At 31.2% G+C, this 21,844-nt stretch overlaps 1 protein-coding gene across 1 annotated transcript in view; it reads right to left on the bottom strand.

Moving 5' to 3' along the window:
- Window positions 1-19,583, bottom strand: part of LOC113549744 — a 98,764-nt gene extending 79,181 nt beyond the window's left edge. Inside the window, exon 1 of the mRNA XM_026951206.1 lies at window positions 19,314-19,583. The gene's annotated coding sequence lies outside the window, so the exon portion shown is untranslated. The remainder of the gene's footprint in view (window positions 1-19,313) is intronic.
- Window positions 19,584-21,844: the final 2,261 nt, after the last annotated feature.

The raw sequence follows: 21,844 nt of genomic DNA, 5'->3' as shown, positions 1-21,844 counted from the left end.
ATGAACAATATCAAATTATCAAAATATATATTTAAAAAAATGATACACATATATATATTTATATTATATGTGTGTAAGAATATATATATATATGTATTATTATTTAAATTAAAATAATTTACCGAAAGAGCCATCCATTTCCTACGACGGATAAGATAAATTTAATAGTATAATGTATAAAAATTTAGATTGTATACTTCGTTAATATTTATGATAAAAATTATCAAAATTTAGTCATAAATGAGTCGGTTATTTAGAGTTTTCGTATTTAAAGGTTTTTTTAAAGAAAAGTAATACAATTTTCATGTTCCCGATAAATGTCTGTCACTTAGAGGTGTCCGTTAAAGATGATTTCATTATATATACTTTATAAATAGTTTAATTATATATGGCAATAAACCAATGTTTACGAATATTTGACTATATTTTCTTAAGAAAATTTTGTCATATGTTAAATTATATAATATTTGTTATATAGTATATTACTATACAGCACAATTAATTGGATAAAATGTTATCTCCACATGATAAATCATCGTGAGACTAAAACGCCGTCACCACCATCATTAAAACTGTATTGTTCTCGAACGTTATACCGGAAGTCGAGACAAAAGTCGTACCGTTTTTTTTCTACATCATACCCCTTATGTTCACGACCCATTGTTCGTCGACACGATGTTAGAATCATCATCGTTTAATTATCGTCGCACTTTTTTTTGTAAACTTTTGCTAATAGTTGCTTGACAAATTATAAGCCACAGGAATACAAATTTTCCATAAACGACAAGTTATTGTTATTTTTTAACGATATTTTAATCGACCTGAGGCATATTAAATCCACTTTCGAGGTTTCTCTCTCCGATACTTTATATGTAGCCATTTAAAGACTATATTACTCGTATACAAAAAATAAAATTGGTTTGGTTATGAGTGGAGAAACATGAATTAGATAATGTCCGTTTTAGCGGGTAAATTTTTATTAACTTTACCATTACATACTGTATTTATTTATTTGTTAGAACAAGGATTTTCGTGAACAAATTTAAGAGTATTAAAAATGAAGAAAAAACATTCATATAAACACATAACACACACTGGATACAAATTTAAAAAATGTGAAAATATTGAATATATTATATAGTGCTGTATTTGAAAATTTGAAAAAATATAAGCCTGATTGTATCAATTGTACGTAAAATTACTAAACATTTTGAACGGTATATTCCACGTCTCAAATCAGTGGCTAAATAAATTAATATCTAATATATAAAAATATTAAAACCAAATTACTGTACTATAATATATAATATTTTTAACTATCAGAAACGAGTATAAATAATTTTAAACATCTAAATAGTATCGAATTCATTCACTGTACACTTTTTTTAACATGTGTGATCTTAAATGTGTATTACATAATATTGTCATAAAACATGTATAATAATATAAAATTAACTGAGAAAATTAAATAGTTTAAGAATCATGAAACTTGCGGATAAACTACCGGAACTACTGTAGAGTAAGATTATAATATATTTGTAAACTAAATACTAATACGTCATAATATTTAGTTTTCAAAACTCGCATGACATAATATAACTATTGTCCAACTTTTTGGAAAACTTTGGAATGACGATGAGTATGTTGTTAGAGATAGATAATGTAGTATTTTACCGATGACCCTTCACCTGATTTGAAAATTGGTGCTGGAAAATACCCAAAGATAAAGATAAGATATACTATTTTAGTAATGGATAGGAAGTTTTAGTGAGTAATGGCCCTCAAAAAGAAACTTTGTACGGATAGAAGACAGATGTACAATAGGATTCTACCGAAAAACCAGTCGGCTAACTATAAGACGAGAACTTACCGAACTAAAGTACTTTAAATAAATCAACTAGGTAGGTAACATAGTTTCTTCTTTCTTAGAAAATATTTCTTAGCAGATTAAAATCAGTAATCTTTAAATTAAGGTATCCGGTTGGTCGCAAATTCCGAAACCGATAAGAATTTGATTTTAAATAGCCTCATTTCTGAAGAACACAACATAAATAGGTATCGTACAAACTACAAGTACCATATACCATAACACTCGTAATAAATAATTAACATTTTATTCTATAAAAATACTTGTACAAAGAGTTCATAGAATTCCAGAATTCGTTTAATCTAAGCGAAATATATTATTCACCTGACTTCAATGTAATTTCCACAAGCCAATATGTTTTTGCTTTATTAAGTTACGTGCATTGTACACAATTACTTAGAATTATAAATTTGTGTTTACGCTAGGAATATATGTATATGAATATATATATATATATATTTAGGAGCAAAATGTGTTTTAACCATATTTAATTAAACATTGACTGCATTAATATAATGCTATATACTATACCAATCAAAATAAACCGATTCACTAGATATAATTAAATAATATGCTTTGTTAGAATAGAAATACCAGTAATTTATACAGTCATGTTCGAAGAATGTTTATCATGCAGCATCATTACTATCTTTTGATCTTTTGGTTTGAATACTGTTACAGTGAATACAATATTATATTATGCTGGCATAGTTGTATAGGTATTATAATATATATATATATACAATGAATACACGGCAAATAGCGTATTCGACATCAAAACATTGCCATAAATTTGAAAAATGGTAAAACACTACAATAATCGTTACCTATAAAGAAATATATAACATAATACACAAAACACGTAAAATACAAATAAAATGTCAATTTAAAATATTTGCGTGTATATTATTAGACAGTTAAAAATCAGCCAACAAATACTACAACGATGGTAAAAATCAAAACGGACACTCTTGGGCCTTGGTCATATACACAGAATCATAGTACCAATGCATAATTATTGTTTTCTTCTTTCTTAATCAGCTTTAACGGCGATATTGAAGTACGTCGCTGCAAAAGAAACTTCCTACCGTTTCTATAATAGTAGGTAGATATATCGTATTATTATAATATATTATGTAAATATTATAAATGATTTTGGTTCGATACGTTCTTTCGTCGCTCGGCCGTACAACACAGGCGCAAACAACTGTAGTGGGTCACTACCCTGTCAACACCCCATTGTCTATAATACCGCCAACATCGGCGACGATACTTGTTTCATGGTTTTGACTAATGGTCTGCGTGTACAAACAATCGGAAGCTCGGTTACCAGTGGGCCAAACCGCACATCCGTCAGCCGAAACTATGTAAGTCCAATGCCAAAAATATAGGAGAGACGGTGGCGCGCAGATGTTCACTGACAGTGCGCACGGGGAGGCGCACAAAAACAACTCCAAACTGGGTAGTCCTATAAGAACCACACCATTGTTTGCGGGTTCGCTGTGTATAAACGCTTTCACGGTTTAATAATATATATTATAACATCACACAATATATCGTGCACTTTCACCTTCTCTACCGATGGGTTCTTCCAATGAAATTATAACGGAATTAAACATCAAACTTCCGCAGGTGTCATATAAATGTGTGTGTGTGTGTGTGTGTGTGTGTGTATGTGTTTATGTGTAAACAGGAAGTCACACGCCGCGGCTAGTGAACTAGACAGACGTATATTATTATTACGCGTAACGATGGCACGTGGTCGGTAGTAATATCAGTCATACTTGTATATATATATATATCTCACTTCATTATATTCCCGAAATGGCAGAAAAAATAAAACGATCAATCGCGGAATTTTCCAATTATCGAAATCGATCGATCGGATAACGCGCAAAACAGGATTTGAAATCCGGATCGTTCTTCAATCGTACAGCCACGTGCGTAGGTTGATAACAGAGTAGCGTCGGGTGAAAGCGAAATGCATTATTATACTATGTGTTTCGGCGGTACGTACGTCAACCTGCGCGGGTTTTTGATCGCAACTATATACTGTCGATTATTATAATACAGAGCGCCAAAGGTGTGTTAAAAGAGAGAAAAATAAGTTTTTGAAACTGATCAAAAACTTAAGTACCTATGATATATTATACCATATATATCCTTATTCCTGGCATATCGCATAGAAAAATGGTCACTAAACTCCCAATATATGCAACTCGCAGTCCTGGTTATTTTACGACTAACACGCCATAGATGTACCTGTAAGATTGTGTTGCTCATTTCGTGTTTCACCACATATTATTATATTATTATTTATGCTCACGTGGTATTAACGCTCACTTGGTATGTGGTTAATGAGGCTGTGCGTGTTGCTTTCCGCTTACCCGAATCAGAGCGCATATTATTGTAGCTTCCTGATTACATTTTCACTCGAGATTGAATAACTTTTATTTTTTTCTCTCTGTCGACCAATGAAGGGTTATTACAAGTCTTATTTAGTTGCTTTTATTTTTTTTTGATCCGTTGTAAATTTGTCGTTGTATTGTGCATGTTTTGATGTCGGTGTCACGGCGGAAGTCAACATTCTCGGTCCGGTTAATGAATCGCAAAAGGCCGTGTCGAGTTTATCTTCTTATCCATCTTCAGTACTTGACACTTCGTAGTAATATGATATTATTACGTGCCAATATTATTATTCCACCCAGAAGAAGGAAAAGGAAAATTAATTAAAAACCACTTTTGCACCTCACTCCAATGACAATATAATAAATGACAATCCTAAGAAAAAAAAACACAGTTGCTTGTAACCGGACTATCCGCTTTGAGGTGATTACGACGCGGGTCGTATCTCATATACCGATTAATACTTAATCCCGTAAAAATAATAAAATACATATTATACACATATTGGTTGCTAAAAACAAAAATAAATATCAACTTCAATATTTTCTAGATAACAACTTATTAACATGCTATAATCATAGAAACTCGTCTAATATAGGAAATAAATAGATAAAATAACAATAATCAAATTGAAGTGCGGATAGTAAATTAGTAAATAGTTTTCCCTCCTCTTAAGCGTTCAATATAATTTATTTGTGTATATTTTTAAATAATTTACTTTTTACGCACTTTTGTATGTATTGTAAGTATAATTAATTATACCTAAATATAAAAACATATAATATAGTTTTTGAGAAGTTTGCAATATCATAAAGTTTAAACGTAACGAAATTATGAACGTAATTTGGGCTATTGGCGACTAGCTACCAGAAACGGACAAACCACGTTTGGACCAGTTTGAAAAAAAATACATGATAATATTGATTAATTACTATCCCTTAATATACCTGATATGAAACTTTATCCAAATAGTTTATAATTATTTAATTGATTGGTCAGTCATTAATATGTATGCAATGCATATAAGGTCAGTACAACTTAGGTCTAGGGCTAAACGAGTAAAATATTATCGTGAGAATGCACGATAAAAGTTTAACAGAAACGATCAATTTGGGATTAAAATCTTATATTGACTAAGCCGCGTATAATTAAAATATTATGCATTTAATAGAGTCTTCAATTAAGTTTTATAATATCAGGTGTGAGGTGTCATCATAATTAAGACAACGCATGTGATAATAATATAAATAAATGCGTATACAGACCTACAATATTGCAGCTGCCGTAATGAAATCTTAAATTGCTAGAATCACATAAACGCCATTAATATCACGACGGCGGATATGCATACGAATTAATTATTTTATTTGTACCCACGGATTCACGCGCGCAGATGGAAATACACATTTTCGAAATGCCTCCGTATAATTATTATTTATGTGAAAATTATTCCAACCGTTTATTATATAGTTATATAGTATGCGTATTAGAAACGTTTTGAAATATAAATCACCGAACTATATGAATATAATATCCATTGTATTATTCATCAAAGTGGTAATATTTATTTTCTTTTATGTATACAATTCTTTATACGCGAGTTTTATAGTTCATGTGGATACAAGACGTTGATGCAGTTCAACTTTGTAATCTTTGTAACTATTTGATAGCCATTATAGTGCAGACAATCGGAGAGAAAAGTATTAGCCGAATCACCAAAAACTCGTATTATATGTTTTGAAAGTTTGAACATCACTCTACAGTAGTAGAATCTCTACTGATCATCGAACGAAATAAAAAGAGAAACAGTTGCTTTATTATTATTATTCATCTATAGATAGATTACCAGCTATAATATACCATGTATGAGCATGTGGTCATGTTGACTCAAATAGACTTACGCTATACAATGCAATTTATGATGTGAGTAGTATTATATTATTATCATTAACGATCGGCGTGTGATATGTAAATTAAGGGTCATTACGTGTGTTATTGAGTATTGTTCGCGTAACGTCATATAGGTAGGTACATATAATATTGTTATATCTCTACACGGCTTATGCGCGCACACTCGCGTCCGAAAAGAGAATAGTGAAATTCTGTAGTCGTTATTGGACTCGGCTCGTTTAATAATTTCGATTTATAATTAACACAACAATGAGATCGTTAAAAACATTCAACTGTGGACGGTATCGGAACGATAATGTTTTTATAACCAAATTCGTAATAATATAATAACAACACTGTGTTGGCATAATAATATTATAGCCGTGTTTTTCGAACCGTCGAATTGCACAATAGGACCGCCGTCCAACCATCGGGTTTTTGCTACTGCTGTGTGTTTTGTCATCGTCGCCGTAGGCTGTTTTTGACGAATACTCATTGTGAGGCGTGGATCATCTATATTCTAATAATATAGATCGATTTACGGTGTCTTGACATTTTCAAACGGTCTTTTTCCGTCGGTAGATACCACGTGAGTTATGCCGTCCTTAACTCTGGGACTTTCTATACGCGAGGAGTAAACAGAATGGTAAACAGAATAATAATTATTATTATGTTATGAGCCTGCGGAAATCACGGGACGAGACGTCCTAGTTATGGAAATGTGCCCGAACAATTCTATAAATAGACATACTCATAATAAATATACTTGGGTATGTATATGCATATAAACAATAATGAAAACTGGCGTAGGCGTTATGCAACTATGTGGTGGTCAAGTGTGTTTTTTCTGTAATCGGCGAGGAAGTATGACATATTGTCAAATAGAAATACGTACACGTACACGTACATAAACATATACTATTACACATATATACATCAACCAACGACCGAAATCGTATTTGTTTGTAATACATTTGAATAACTGCGCCTTCTAATACAGAAACGACGGCGACGCATCATCGCTTTCACTTTATTGCAATAAGGAAAAAAGAAGCTTCTCGATAATTTCGTAATCCGCGAAAAAAATGTTGTTTCCTGCCACGGACGCACGCGTCTTATTTTCTCCCATTCGACGTTTGTCGTATATACTGTGCTGCTAATCATAACGTCGTCGGTGATTTTTTTTCCTCAAAGGTTTTTTTCTTTTACACGTCTTTTAGTCCTCCGTCTCGTGGTAAACACGAAAATAATAGCTCGAACGAGTGGGGCGTGGTCGTTACACAGCCGTCGCTAATGACTACGCGGCTCCGGAGAGGCGTCTGAGTTATTTACGGCCGCGACGGCGATTAAAAACGAATTACGGCGACGATATCCATCGAAGCACGATCCGTCTCGCACCTGCCCGTCTACCTGCTACTCCCGGACGCCAGAGAAACGGAGAGGGTTGATCGGTGAGTCACTCGTACGATCCACGCACGCACATTGCACCCACTACCGGCGTCATATTTTTGCGTCTTATCTGCAGTACACAAAACGAAACGTTTACGAAATTCGTGATTCCGATAGTGTATATGTATATATATATTATTTATATACGTGCCGTATATGACGACGTGAAGACGATCAGCGGCGGCGTTTCGACGTTGATGGATTGTGTTTAAATTTCTTGCGCGAGAACCCGCACCGCACTTGAAACGCCGCCACGACTACTGCTGGCTTCGCTCCCGTTTTTACCGAGTTTTCAATACCACCACCGTCATCCTTCTACACCCGATGTGGTAGCAGTCGCGGTAGGAGGGTTAACGCACACACACACACACATACATACACGTATAGAGCGCATATTACACCGTCCCGATGATTTATGATTTTCCGGCAACTTTTGTATACGAAACGTTTACGCCGCTGAGTGAGTGTGTGTGTGGTATAGGGCCGTTATACATATTTAACAGCCATTTGTCTGCGTGTACCCGCACCACCGTCGTCCAAATATTTTTGACGATTACGCGGCGTTTAGCCTCTCCACCCAAGCCGAAGGTGATTGACGACGACGTATTTATATATAGAATACACCAGTCAACCAGCACCAGCCAAGCTCGACGAACCCGATCGATACGTTTTCCGTCGATCGATTATTGCTGTTTTCGATAGGAAATCGTCCTCCGATCGTCGCATTACAACAATAATATTAAATGTATATGTACGCTGCACATATACAACGACTATTAAGTATATTGTAATAATGTAACGCTGTCGGACGAAGTGGCCGATATTCCTGTCCGACAAGCGCGATTATTCGCAATTTAACGGGCCATTCACGCGAGTCGTCTCCGAGTCCGTCCGCTGTAGGAAAATAATAATTATTCGGTCACACATTTCTACCCATTGAAAATGGATACACAATAGCCGGCTTGATTGGACTTGGCGTTTGCGTGTTGCGTGCGTAGTCTGTAGCTGTGTAGTGTAACTCCGCGCCCGACCGTCGTTTTTCGATTTTTGCGACTGTAAATTACATACGTATATAGGATTTTCCAACAACTATACATTTTAATTGCCGCGGTCTGTGACCACTTTAATATTTTTAGAGAAGATTATATACTTTTTCTGGTTCCAAAAGCAAGGATCGAAACGAAAAGAAATATTTTTTGGTTTAAACAATGTTCGTGTGATCAAGGTTTCTGCGGTAATAAAACATTTTCACGATATCAATTTCTTATTTATCTTATATACTCTCATATTTCTAAACGAAATTTGCTTTTTTTTAATGCCTAAGCTACGGTTTCTAGAAAGCGACGTTTAATTTTATTTTCCAGTTCTAGACAACAAATAAATACACATTTTCGTTGTAATACTCTACGAGAATTTATTTTTATATCATTAATGACTGCATAATATGTATATTAAATAATGAAATAGTTTCCTTTTTAATATTCAATTAATTTATGTTTTTATTTAAGAATTCGAATTTAAAAACTAAGTATTTTTTTCAATTTATTCAAACCATATTTTACTGATCCATTAAATAATGTATTTATTATTTATACTTGCAAATACCTCCTATGTACCTATGTATTAAATCACGAATAACTTATTCATTAATTAAATATATCCTACCGCACTTTCATCTTAATAACTTAACCTTGACTATATTATTTATTGCTCTCGTTTATCGCCTTCAGTCTAACAATAAGATATATTCAAAACATGATGATAGTCTCCACATAACTGGTTTGTACTTTCTTCTCATTTCTTTATTGCATATTTTATATACTGGTATAACTAACCGATAGTTGTTTGATTCCCTTTCCTTTGCCCATAATATATTCTGTCCATTAATAGTAGTAAAATTTTAGTATCGTATACAATAATTACAAAAAAATAAAAAACAAAAAAAATCATTGGGGTATGTTAAAAAATTGTTATAATTTATCAAAAATAAAGAAAGTAAATGATCTGACATGATGTGTACATTTATTATATTATTAGGTATATCGTTATCGTTTGTTGAAACCGTGAATATTCAAAAATAATTAGTCTTGAGAAAAAACATGTTGGTAATAATTTAAAATTATATATGTATATATATATTGAGTGAAAAATAATTAGTTTGGCTAATGAGAATATACGAAGCGCCGAACGATTTATTGTTTTTACTGTTTGTAGAATACCTATACATAATACGTATATTGTATATTATGAAGTATAATATACATAGAACCGCGAGGTTCTATCACAGCTGACAATAATAATAATAATTAATTACCAAACGTAATATACTTTGACATTTGCTCATTCGTCTCATCTTCGCCATATTATATAACCATGTAGGTATGTTTTCGACTAGGCCACTATACTCACAGTATAAATTTATGTGAAATCCGGGGAATAACGAAAGTTACCGGATTATTGTATATTGCAGTATAGCTTTATATAATGCCATATATACATAAGCAACATAATATTAAAAATATAATATATATGACATTATGTTGTATACTGCAGTACGCCCAGTACTACGGGTCGTGCGTTTCTTTTCAATCTCAAACATTTTGCGTTCGAAACCGACTCGTACAACAGATAGAGCGTAAATGTGTGAGGTGTGAAAAGATTAAAGGCCGAGACAGCCGCTGCAAACACGCTCCGAAGAGTTACAACAGAGAATTTGGTTTGTCATTATATTTCTCCACCAATAGCGTTCGCACATTTCACATTAATAGATATTTTCCAACACTCCGAGTGACGGTGGCGTTTGTCGTGTATAGCCGAGCGGGAAGTGGACGCGGGAAACGTTCGTGACGGCTGGACGAATATTGCTTGCCGTTTTCAGTTTTCAGAGGACAATTTTCACCTACGCATAGGTGCTCGGGACACGTCGTGTTGTTGTGAAGCTCGTCACATTTTGCGTGTGGCATTTCCATTTCCTGCCGAGGCCCCAGTCGTGTCGACACGAAATCCGTTTTATACTTTACGTCAACGAATATCGCCGTTTTAAACAAACGTTTAATACCACACTGGTATTCGTCATGCGAGAAAAATTTTTCGTTTCCCATAATTTCACTTAACTCGGAGCACCCCCGAGTTCTCTACAATATAAATATAATAATAATAATATTTAGCGTTTACGTATTATAAGTTATATTGTGCAACGAGTACTACGCATGACAGTTACAAAAGTAAAAAATGTTTCAATTAATTTTTGAATATTGTAATCCATCTGCCTCAATCTTATTATAGTGTATATTCGGATAAAAAAATGGCTAATAATAATTATTAAAACATCTCTCGCGTGACGCGAAAAGTGGAATAGTAGTGTGTTATGGATATTTTAATAACGATAACTGCACTAGACGATACATACATAGTATGGTTTGTTATTCTGATTTTTCGTATATAAATCAAAATAATTTAATAATGGCGCAATAATTTTCTGTTGGTCCGCTCTTCCGTCAGTTCAGTACATTTATTATAGTTTCGTTGCAGGTATAGAAGACGCGGGACGTAGATGGCATATTATTTTAATATTATGTATTATGTTATAAAGAGAGCCGTTTAATATCGCTGGGCGACGGGAATGTTGTACGCGTTTTATAATGCACAAATAAAATTCCTCGGGGCCGTTTATAACTTTAATTTAAATGGCAAAAAGCAGATAAAAACCCGGTGCCTGGGATTTATGATGACATTATTTGCTTGCTACTCTACCGCACGGCGCGCTGAAATGCCCACGTCTGGCTATTATTATTATTATGCATATTTTGGAAAACAGCCTGCCCCTTGTTGTCTGAATTATTATTATTTTTTTTTTCCATTATAAATTGGGCAACATGGTAGCGTTCATACTTCCTACCGCCACCGAACGTGTACAAACACACACACAAACACACGCACACAATCAACGACAACAAACGACGTATAAATCTTATTAGGACGAGTCTTTTGTTCCGGTGAAAATAAAAAAAGCAATTTTATTGCTTCCATTCCACCTTTCTGTGCACATCCAGAGTGTAGGTATATAATAAATATACACAGTACACACACACAGAATCACTATGGGTACATAGATTTTGACCTCTCTTCAGCACATACAGACGTCTTCATATTGAATACCGGAAATCCCTACAGTTGACAATTTTTTCTTCGAACCAAGATACCTTTCCACACCAACTAGTTTTATCCTCGGAAAAAAGATTTGGAAATCGACTGATTTTTTTTATCAACGTCGACACTGTGTAGATAACGAATCATTGTATTTCGAAAAAATGCTACGATTGACCGCAGGTACGAAGCCCGTTACATAACTATCCAAAAGGGTACATTGTTTTCTTTTTTTTTCAACATTTGACTGAAACGGTTTCAACGATGATTTTGTTAAAAATTCTTAGGTCATTCAACTATATTGAATATAATAGCCTCGCTATGTAATACCAGATGATTTTTCGTATGTAAATATCGATATTCTTTTGATGACAGTCAACACTTATTAACTATATGAGACAGATAACTGATCGATTTTTCGTACAAGGTTGTATAGTGTATATGTTATATCATACAAATTATATAGATTCATTATTTTCATTTTAATAGATAACTATACGTTATCAGGAATTCATTCACAAATATTCAGGGTTAACGCCTAGGAGCCTAGAATTAATTGTTGAAATTACACATTTTACGAGTAACATATTTCATAGCGTTGTTATTTTTTTTATTTATTTACAAGAAACCTAATTAATAATTAATAATAATAAACATATAAAATTTTTACGAGGTGTGCTATTACGTGCTTATATAATACACTAATTATACATCATACTGCGTACAAACTATTTATAAATTAAGAGTATTACAAACTTGGACATATTTATGCATTGTCATAATGGCTATCGTATTATTGTTACACAATTTTTTATTATACTGGTAAATGGTAATGCACTTTACAGTATCATATTACGTATGTAATACGTTTCTAAATTAACATTTAAAAACTTTGGCTTTCTCGGAGTCTTGTATCTGGAAATATTATGCGCGTAATTGTTTTTTATTTAAAATACAAATTGAGGTCGGTTCTCATTGTTATGTTATATTATTTTCATCGAAACAAATTATTATTCCGGGCTTGAATCCCGCTTCACACGCGCAGTACCTACATAAAATATATATACGGAGTGATCCATTTTACGTCAAAAACTCATTATTTCAAAAAACAAAAGGGTTTTCGAAAATATTTCTTTTAAACAAATTTTTGAAAAAAAAAATGATCAATACATGATGTTTAGATTGTTTATTCTTTTAATAACAACATACATTTTTTATTTCAAGTATTTTGATCTATAAAAATCAAATTTTAGTTAAATAGTTTAATAGTTGAAGTATTTGAAGTATTTATGACTAGAATTAATAGTAGACTGACATTTAGTGAATACTACCTCAGCTATACCATACCACTTCATTCATCATTACTCTTAATACTTGTAACTCTTTAACTACTCTTTAAAAGTTTGATTTTTATGTTTCAAAGTACTTTAAAAAATATTTTTGCTTTGAAATAAAGAACTAAAAGTGTATTTTGTTACAAAAAAAATAAAAACTAAAATAATTAAAAAATATAATAATAATAAGTATAAAAAAATATTTTTAAAAACATTAATATTTTTTTGATACAATTAGTGTTTTACGTTAAATGAATCATCCGGTATATATTTTATATTACACAGCATGCGTGGCATAAACACTGCAACAGCGAAAAGAAACGCTTTCATTTTCCGCGCAATCTAAATTTGCATTTCTCTCGTGCCTTTGTGACGGCCGTCTTTTAACGTGTCGATCGATAGAAAAATAGCCATTACATTACGCTATGACATTTTTACATGTAGCCAAAGCTTTACGTATAATACGCGTAAATTACGTATAATAATATAATGTATCGACGTAGTACTCTCATCTCGTGGAATTCGCCGGGTCGAAATGGAAAGTGCACGCGGCCAACCGGTCCGGCCCCCATCGGGTTATCGACATTGACATTGCCGGGCGAGAGTGCAATCCGCCGCCGAAACGACCTGCGCTCGCACAAAACGGCCGCCCCGGGGGCTCGTAGCGGTGAAACCTGTTCAATGATAGAACGTCCGCGCCGAACGACGTTTTGCCGCCAATCGATTGCCAACGATCGGTTTACCGTTCATCGATATAATATTATTATCTAGTGATTTTAAATATTATAATATACCTATACGTCTCACGGTAAATTTGTTTTCCATATAGTTTTAAGTTTTTCGTAATTTTGTCGCGTAACAAGTTACACGTCAACGTTATGATAGGTTTTCCGGTGACGATACTTCGAGCGAAATATGAAAAAGAAAAATGTACCGTATTAATGGAGTTTTTTTTTCTCGCTCGACTTTTCGATTTTTCATTCGATATTTACATAATATAGCAACACTACGATAGCGCAGTTCTAATCTCGTGTGGGTACACAACGAAACAAACTATTCGCTATTGTAGACAAAACAAATTACCGTTTTATGTAGGTATATTATAATAGTTCACCGTGATTGCGTTGTTTTCCTTATTTCATTCCCATCGTTTTCTATACTGATATATTTGTATAGAATAATATGACATTTCGCATTTCCTGGACGATACCCTCACTGTGAAACGTCACGTCGAGACGGCGACGAACTTCCAAGAAGATTACTGCCGCCAGTGAGAATGGAAACGGCGTGCAACGGGATGCGGGTATCGTACTGTATTTCCTGCTTCCGTTTTTGGCAGGATAAATCTATATGCGTTGTAATGTACAGGGTGATCCACAAATTATGCTCACTACAATAATTATTTTATAATTAATTAATTTAAATTCTGATTTTTTGGCATTTTTAAGTTTACTCAAGAACTGACAATATTATTTCAATTGTTCAGATTTTTTATTCTATTTTAGAATTTATAACATTTAAGGAGTGTTTTGTGACGATACCAACTTCTCTTTTCTTTAAATAATAACTAACCCACTTTACTTTGTGACGTATCTAAATCAAAATGTTAGCAATTAATTTATAAGTTATAATATTATGTATGTATATTGTACGTATTAAGAATAATAAATAATAGTTCCTAATAACCCAAAAACTACTTAAAAAGTTATCTGATTAACAATCTACAGGAAAGAAGACGATTCTCAATCAAAAAAATTAAAATAAAGTTGTTTTCGCTACAAATCATTCCTTAAAAATAGTATACAAAGTTTTTGAAAATATGGCCCCTAAGTATATTATTTAAAACTCCCAAAAATGAGAATTAGAAAAATATCATCGTTAAAGAAAAAAATGAGACTACTTAATCGTGCTTTATGAATCATTCAGCATAATACTTATTCAAAACATATTATGATAAGTGTAGGTTAACAGTGATTGTTGCTGGCGTAATGCTTTCGAGGCCTCGTCACAATATTGTTTTAGGACTATAAATTGGAATCCACGCGAAAACAGATTACATCCCGGTGGTCTGATGGTCTGGCTTGACGTCGTTGTCCGATACCGTGTCTAAATTCGAACGATTATTTCATTTTTCGTTGCTTCAGTTTTTTTTCCAAACGCGACACGCGACAATTATTATTGTTAATGTGAAGACGTAGACAGTCGTGCGAGTGGCACACGTCGGGTTTTAATGATATTATACATCAACTACTGCATACTATAATAATATCATTTTGACCTTGGACATTAAACACTGTATTATAATATACTTGTGAACAACGAATTCAAATTTTGTAATAGAGTTTTTAGTTTGAAAAAAAAATCCATTACAAATGGGTCGGAGATGAAAAAAACATTAAAACGACGCCTGCAACTCCTACATCATGGATGATTATTTATAATTGTGTTACTCCGTGAAACGTAGGAATATAATATATATATATAACGTATATATAGAAGACTCGGTACAAATACAATGAAAACTAAAAACCATCATATATATAGTAAACAACGCCAACGTTGTTTCGAATACGTCTATATACAATATACATATTATACAATCCAAAATGATTTAACGTTTTCATTCGACGTTTTGAAAACAGGCTTATTACTTTTATCATATAATATCCATATTATTAATATTATACCCTATGGCCAATACGCATTTTAATAATACCTATTCTTAAAACACACGGTTTCAAAACGGAAACGGATATTATAATGACGGACGATACCTCCGCCATGGTGTAACACAAGGGGGTTTGATGGCCTTGAAACATTCAGGTGTTTGATAAAACGTTAAATTTTTTCGGGAAAACAAGGTCAAATTCAGAGTTAACAGCCCGTTTACATGTTTACGACGGAAAGTGAATTTCTAATAGTCGTACCGAGGGAGCAAGTACTTTTTATTAACGTGCATATGTATGTATAGGCGCCGTATATTATTAAGTATAAACATGATATACATTGTACCATATAGGTACAGCTGCGGGATGCCGCGTGTAACAGGCAAGCTTATATTATAATATATTATAGTCTATGTTATGACAATCGTTCAAATTCCGTGATGCGATCTTAAAAATAATTCCAAGCGAAAGTCAATATAATTGGTCGTATAATCATAACGCGGGGAAATGATAAAAAATAATAATAATAATATATTCAAAACAATATAAACGGCAACGACGACGACGAGTTGTGCTCAAAACGTATTATTTGATAACACAATGTTTTACTTTCTTTTTGCTCTCCTCGGCCCAATTTACACTTCTCCTTGTCGCCCAGCACTCACACACACATACGCGCTTGTGTATAATACTATACGCGCGTGATCTCTGTTTACTCCGATGTTTTTTGCCGAACGCAAATGTTCGCTGTTGCCGTAGAGTTCGATTGAAACCCGCAAATTCGTTATTAGAATACGTACGTGAAAAATATTGACTTTATTTTATTTACTATGATACTGTACGACTCATTCAAACATCGCCGACAATTTTAATAATATATTTAGTATATTATAATATAATCGTACAATACAATAACCACGGTTGTACGTCGCGGGTAAACAATGCGCGCGTTAACCGTCGAATAGAATATTATTCTTATTTAGAAAAGGGGAAAATAAAGTAACGCTACATGAATATAGGAAACGAATCTACTGCGTTATACATATTATTGTCAACACAGAATGTGCGTGCGTCTACTGTACATAATATGCATGTACAATATTTGTATAAAACAGTGACAATCAATCAGTCATGGTTTCGACAAAACATCAACGGGGCAGCAATTTTAGTACTATAGTGCAAAAAAGTTATGTTTATACTCTTGCCGAAGATTGTTTTAACGTATTTATGTTTTATTCTTGATATGTCTATTTTAAAACTTTTATAATAATATGTATATTGCCATAGCATATTACTTTTTAGTATTTATGTATTAAAATAAAAATTTAAGTCCGTTCTTGGTGATGATCACCCCTCCTCCACCTATTAAATCGTCGGTGCTATCAATTGAACCAAAGAACATTATAGTTTATCAAATAAAACAATATTACAATATAAATTATTGTACGCACGCGCGTTATGTAAAAAATTAACGTTAAACGTCTAAAAATGCAGAAGTCATTAAATTTAAATTAATTCTCATAAGAAGTTTTATAATTGCGTTTAATATTAATGTTGTTGACTAGTTGCATCAATGAATAAATTCGACGAAAATAAACCAACAAATTTAATCAACCATGAATTTATATTCAAAAACGAATTTGCTACTTCTTGATTTTAAACTGTAAAAAAAAAACCTAAGTATTTACATTTGACTTAATTTATTTATTACTTAATTACGTACGAAAAACATAGAACATATATATTATTTTATACAAATGTATGATAATAAAAATATTAATATAAAGTTAATAAAAAAAACTACTAATATTAATAATTACATCACCTATAATTAATTATCATACAATTGATAGAAAAAATGTGATTAATATTGTATTCCCTTAATTATTTATTATGTCATTAAATACTTGTAATAAATTGATGGTACTAATCATAGTAATCAATACTATTATTTTTATTTTATTATTATCCAAAGAAATAGCTTTTGATAGGTAGCTTGATCATTGAGAATTGTTACTTTGTTAATATTTTATCGTAATATTCTATGGATAGTAAAAACTTTGATATACATTAGATTATAACATTTACATTACATGCAAGGAAGAAGTTGTAAAAGTATTAAACTTAATAACAATGAACGAAGTTTTAAGTGTTAGAAAATAATCACAATAATAAGAGTTGAAATTAAATAAATATAAATATAAACATTATAAAAAGTATTCATATATACTCGTATTGTATTATTATCTTTAAAATTTTTAAATATTTTTATTTTTTTTAAACGCATATTTGTATTTAAAAAGCAAAACCCTAACAAAAATTTAGAAATTTAAAAAAATAAATTAAATATTTCAGAAGATCATTTTTATATAAAAATTAAAAATTATTCATGTAATACTGAATTTTTTTTATTGAATTGACAAATATAATTACTCAATAATAGAATAATCATATTTTAAATCGTTACAATGATTTAATAAAAAAGCATAAGTACCTATCAACTTAGTACAAACATGTAAATTAATAATTAAAAATGTACATATTTACATAAACGGAATTTCAGGAAAAATAATATAAAATAAAAATTCAAATCATTTTAATATTTTAAACACGTAGACGTTATAACTAACTACGTATTTATGTATTTATAATGTCATCTATAGAAATTATAATATTCCTGATAATTGATAATACATTTTAAAGAAATATAATTATTTAATAACTATTTTACACGTAAATTCCGTTATTACATTAAAATAGTACAAGTAATTTTGAAATTATAAAATAAATATCTTTTTATTGTTTTGGGTATTATCATAAAACATGTTTACACAAAGTGTCCAAAAATATTGTAGAGTTTTTATAGATATTCAAATAATTAATCTATACTAATCAAACTTCATCTGTAATATTACCATACTATTATATTGTACTGACCCTTAATAATCTACATAAGTAATAAATTGGTACTTTTTTGTCATCAGTGATATTATATTGTTAAAAGTATTTACAACAATATTTTTTTTTGTCTATCAAGTAACATCAGGCCTAACAAATTCTATTTTTTCGTATATTAGTTTGTACATTAATATTTCACTTATTTAATATTAATTATACCAATTTATATGCATTTGCATATAAAATATTATAAAAATAAAGAAAAAAATCATCATTACTTTAAATAATATTCATATATTTTAAATTTATTTTATGTTAAATTTAAACTGAATTTTTACATTTTATTGTCGTTTAATAGCGTAATTATAAAAAATAATTAAAATATATTTTTTATACATAATATTATAATATTGTATAAAACACCTCAAACATGACGTTTCCATAACATAAACCATCACAAACTTTGTAGCCTAGCGTTCAGGTCTCGAGCATACCATAATATTATAAATGCTATTATTATCAATAAACACGCGGATCTCAAACCGTATAATTATTAAAATTAACTTAAATAAAAGGATGAAGGGTAAAAAAAATTTTGAAAATCTAAAGCTCATGCTTAAAAGTAGTAATGATGAAAAAAAATTCCCAATTCTTTACCTTTGAATTTGGCGGCTGGTGGCCGCACTTGAGCCCTGCAGCAGCGGTTCGTGGTCGTCCTTCTTCAGAAGAAAAATCGGTTCGGATCCGATGGCGTGTATATAATATATTATTATTATACTCTATGAATTATGATAAATGCGATTTCATGTGTGTTTATGTGGCGAAAAAAAGTGCGTTCATAGGAGACTCAGACCGTCGGCGGACTTGTATCTGTGCGAGTGTGTGTGTGGCGAGTGTACACGCGCGGGTAATGTCTAAATGGTGACTGCACAAGAAATTAAACCTCCGACGTCGACGTCGTCGCGGTCCGTTCATTTCGCCGGGCGAACGTGTGCTCTCGCCGCCGCCGTCCTTACCACCGACCGGTCGTTCTCGCGATAATAACAACAGTGTTTTACGTACATCGCTAGAAAAACGAACGGTTTTCGCCATTTACTCGGTAAATAATCGGTTTAGGCGCGAATTCTGTAGTTCCCAATTTTTTTTCATTTTTAAGCATTTTCCACGTGTTAAAAACGCACCTCGTATATTTCCGTTACGTTTCGTTTCGCATAATAAACTACGATTACGTTATAGATCGATTTTACGAAATTATTCGCACGGGAGCACAATTTCGAGGTTGGTGATTAAACATATCTAACAACTGACTATGGAAAATATGTCCGATAATTTGTCGCTATTCCAATAATGATAGTTAATTATAAATGTAAAAATAACTTATCTATAAAATAATCATAGATCCTATAATATTTGAATATTTCTATACACATACTGAACAAATTTAAATAAACTATTCGGATGAAATCTTTAATAATAATGATGTATTAGTATATTTATTACAGGTTCTAACGCTCTAACCTAGCTATACGGTTTAATACTTTTTTTTTGTACTGAACCCAATAGACAACCTTTTCACAGAATAATATATGTAAAAAGGAAATCCAAGAATTATAATATTTGTATAATTTAAAATTTATTGAAACACTATAATTTATAATACCATAATATTTCTTACATGTTTTAATAAAGAATATATTTTTTTAAATTAAACAAACAAAACATGTTTTGTAGAAACACAGCACGTACAAATAAAAATGAATCAATTTAAGTAAAGACGGTCTATGTGACAAATTGAAATATACATAAATCATAAAAACATTATAATATTATTTAATTGTATGTTTTATTTTTGTCAATGGTAATAGTTAGACTTTTTAATAAACAATATAAACCTACTTCAATATTCTAAATACTATAGTTAGTAAAAGTCTCTATAGGAAAATATAATTTTGGTAGTTAGTTATAATAGTTATAAGAGTTTTAAAACAATTATTTACAAATCTAATAATTTTTTTCAAAAATTAGAACATTTTAGTTACCTAAAAAACTGTCAATAATTAACGAACAAAATGTATAAATAAACGTATTTAAATAATAAAAAAAATCTAAATAATACTTTAAAAAAATATTTTTACAAATAATTTATTTTGGACATTTTCAATTACAATTTTTTAATTTGAATACAACGATTTGTTTATGCTTTTACGAAAAAATATATTGTATATGAACGTCGTCAAACTTGTCAAACGTAGCTATAATATATGCGACAGTCATTAGTCACATATTAGATGTCATGCTAAAATTCAATAAATTATAATTAATATCTTAACTTATTGTACTCGACCAGGAAATTTGTTTTTAATAATGCTACACTTGAATTTTCAAGGTCTATAATACAAGTTAAATAACTCACTGCGATCAAAATCATAATTTTGGTATTAAATGTATAGAGATTTTAACAATAGAAAAATAAGTAAAATAATATTTATATGTATTTTAAAGTGACACGTTAGCAATAAATAAACAGTTTGGTAAGAAAACATTTCATGGCTTCGCAATACATAAGGTTGTATATTTAAAAAAAAAAATTATACGCCTGCATTTTTTTATAACTGTTTTTATGTATGTATTACTTATAATTTTTTAATTTAATTTTATGAACGTGAATGAGTTAACGGTTGAGTGAAGATGATTACAATTTTGATTGTGTTAAATGTTTCGAAATTAAGTTAAACGTATTGTTTTTAACATTTATCAAATGCACATGAGACGTGCAAAATTGTCAGAGACGATGAGTTTTACTTTTAAATGTTTATTAGATTAACTGACAAATGACAACTATAGCCTTTATAAAAAATTAAAATTGTGTAAAAATATGTTTATAAAAATCTATGCATTTATATATGTCAATAGGTATATATACAAAAAATTCTTCGGTTTATTTGGTTTTTACATTAAGAAAATTTACCAAATGTTGAAAATGCAGAGAATAAAAATGATTCTGAAATTGTCATGTAAATAACACATATTATTATACGTGTTCAAATATATTGCCTCAGTTGAATTGTGTCAAAGTGGGAAACATAAATGTAAATATTATTAAATGTTTCGAAATATACGTTAAACGTGACGGTCATTATTCATATCAGGTAAGCGTGAATCGTGTAAAAACGTCTGGTAGATAATCA

Source organism: Rhopalosiphum maidis, chromosome 1 (assembly GCF_003676215.2).
Source record: "Rhopalosiphum maidis isolate BTI-1 chromosome 1, ASM367621v3, whole genome shotgun sequence".
Lineage (NCBI taxonomy): Eukaryota > Metazoa > Arthropoda > Insecta > Hemiptera > Aphididae > Rhopalosiphum > Rhopalosiphum maidis.
Note: the sequence above shows the minus strand (reverse complement) of the source record. Positions and strands in the feature narration are given on the sequence as shown.